A 3,115-nucleotide genomic window follows, 5' to 3' on the forward strand; every position below is an offset into this window, starting at 1 on the left:
CATGGCTCCCCCCAAAAAAATGACATACTGTACATGTTAAATAGGGCGCCCTGATCTAGAGAGGCGAACTGTAGGCGGGTCATCTGGCAGAAGATAAGCAGGTTTTAGACGATCAATGGAGACCCAGTCTTCTTTGCCCTGAATGTTTAGTAGGAATGCTTTCGGACTGCGTCGGATCACAAGGAAAGGGCCCGTGTAAGGGGGCGTTAGTGGTGGCTTGCTAGTGTCGTTGCGCAGGAAGACGTGCGTTGCAGAGTGCAAGTCCGTTGATATGTGATGCTTCGCTGAGGGCTTGTAAGTCTGGCGGCACGGAGTAAATTTTCCCATGACGTGACGTATGCGCTGGAGATCGTTGGAGGAGGTTGTAGAAGCAATAAATTCGTCAGGGACGACCAACGGGTCGCCATACACCATTTCAGCTGCCGAGACGTCGAGGGCGTCTTTAGGAGTGGTCCTTAGTCCCAGGAGGACCAAGGGAAGCTGAGTAAACCAGTTGAAATCCTTGCAGCGGGACATCAAAGCTGCTTTGAGGGTGCGATGAAAACGTTCAACCATTCCATTGGCAGCGGGGTTGTAGGCCGTTGTCTGATGTAGGGTGACGCCCAGGAGATTCGCTAATGACGTCCACAATTGAGAGGTGAAAGTGGTTCCCCTGTCAGAAGTAATATGCTCAGGGATACCGAATCTTGAAATCCATCCAGAGAGTAAGGCAGATGTACATGAGGCGGACGTTGCAGTTTCCATGGGAATGGCTTCAGGCCAACGAGTGGAGCGGTCGATGACGGTAAACAGGTATCGATGTCCTTGTGATGTGGGTAGGGGGCCTACAACGTCGACGTGAATGTGTGCGAAATGACGCTAAGGTTGAGGAAAGGTGCCCACTCCTGAATCCGTGTGTCGATGTACTTTGGAAGTTTGGCAAGAAGTACAGGCGCGGACCCATTTCTTAGCATCCTTAGAAATGCCGTGCCAAATGAACTTTGCCTTCAGCAGCTGTGCAATAGAACGGCACGAGGGATGTGAAAAGCCGTGAATGAAATCAAACACCTGTTGGCGCATGGGAGTAGGAATCCAAGGTCGCGGTCTACCAGTACTAACGTCACAGAGGAGGGTGGTGTTGGAGTCTTCGAGGGGAAAATCTTCCCAACGGAGGGACGTGCAGGATGTCCTACAAGCTTGATACTCTGGATCCTGTCGTTGGGCTTCAGCCAGGGCGTTGTAATCCAATCCCAGTTGAACGGCAGCCAACGCGTTTCTTGACAAGGCATCGGCAACGGGATTCATTTTCCCAGGGACGTATTGGAGGGTGCAATTGTATTCAGCCACGGCGGAGAGATGTCGGCGTTGACGGGCGGACCAGGCGTCAGACTGTCGAGTGAAGGCGTGCACCAGAGGCATGTGATCTGTGCAAATGACGAAGGGCGTACCTTCTAAGAAATGGTGAAAGTGACGGACAGCCAAGTGCACCGCCAGCAATTCTCGAACGAAGGTAGAATAACCCGATTCTGCCTTGGACAGTTTTCTGCTGAAGAAGGCCAATGGGCGGGGCGAGCCTTTGACCACCTGCTCGAGTACTGCACCAATAGCGACGTCGCTGGCATCGGTGGAGAGAAGGAGAGGGACGTGTGGGATAGGAAAAGTGAGAGCCGCAGCAGTTGATAGGGCTTTCTTTGCATTGCAAAAGGCTGCTTCTTGAAGGGGACCCCACTTCAGGTCCTTTGGCTTGCCCTTGAGGGAGGCATAGAGGGGAGCAAGAGTGGCGGCAATGGCTGGCAGAAAACGGTGATAATAGTTGATCATGCCCAAGAATTCCTGCAGAGCTTTGACGGTCGAGGGCGCGGGGAAGTTCTGAACGGCTGCTACCTTCTCAGGGAGGGGATGGACTCCTTCAGGAGTGATACGGTGCCCTAAGAACGACACTTCATTGGCGCCAAAGGTACTCTTGTCGTACCGGACTACAAGGCCGTTTTGTTGCAGGCGGTCGAGCACTATGCGCAGGTGACGGAGGTGTTCCTCTTTTGAGGAGGAGAACACAAGTATGTCGTCCACATAACATACACAGAAAGGGAGGTCCCCTAAGATGCCATCCATGAGACGTTGAAACGTTGCCCCAGCATTACGAAGGCCAAAACAGGAGTAATTGAAGGTGTATGTACCAAACGGAGTGGTGATGGCTGTCTTGGGGATGTCTTCTGGGTTCATAGGCACCTGATAATACCACTTCAGGAGGTCGAGCGTAGAGAAAACCTTCGCTTTGTGCAGGTAGGAGGTCACACCGGCAATGTTTGGGAGGGGGTAGTGATCCGGTTCTGTTTGCATGTTCAGGCGCCTGTAATCCTCGCACGGACGGAGGGAGCCGTCTTTCTTCAGAACGATGTGTAAGGGTGACGACCATGGGCTGGAGGCCTTTTGACAAAGGCCCATTTCATCCATTTCGGCGAACGTCTGTTTGGCGGCTGCCAATCGTTCCGGTCCCAGACGTCTGAATTTTGCGAAGACTGAGGGTCCCGTCGTCTTGATATGGTGATAAATACCGTGCTTGGCAGGAACCGTGGGCGTTTGGTGAAGTTCTGGACGGAAAACTTCCGGGTACGACGTGAGGAGGTGGGCGTAGGCATCCGTGGGTGCGCTGATGTGGAGAGCGAGGTTAGAGGGGGCGGGTTGAAGAGGTGTCGACAAGTACGAGTCTGCGTTGACCAATCGTCGGTGGGCGACATCGACCAGAAGGTGGAAATGAGAGAGGAAATCCGCACCGAGGATTGGCATTGTGACGTCAGCAATGAGAAACTTCCAATTGAATTTACCGTTTCCGAACGATAATGTGAGGTTCTCGTAACCCTAGGTGGTATCGCAGATCCGTTGGCAGCTACCAAGCGGACGTCGGCAGATGTAGACAGACTACGTTGTGCCTTGAAGAGTTTCCTTGGCAAAAGAGAACGACAAGCACCCTTGTCTACCTAAAATCGCACGCCCGTTCCTGCATCCTGTAAAAAGAAAAGATTAGAAACATGGGAGGCCACCGCCACAAGCGATGGCCTACTTACACGTTTTTGGGCCACTGACAATCCTTGGCACATTTCTTCGCGGTTGCCCCGAATCTGAAGTGGTAGTAGCA

Source organism: Palaemon carinicauda, chromosome 12 (assembly GCF_036898095.1).
Source record: "Palaemon carinicauda isolate YSFRI2023 chromosome 12, ASM3689809v2, whole genome shotgun sequence".
NCBI classification, from domain to species: domain Eukaryota; kingdom Metazoa; phylum Arthropoda; class Malacostraca; order Decapoda; family Palaemonidae; genus Palaemon; species Palaemon carinicauda.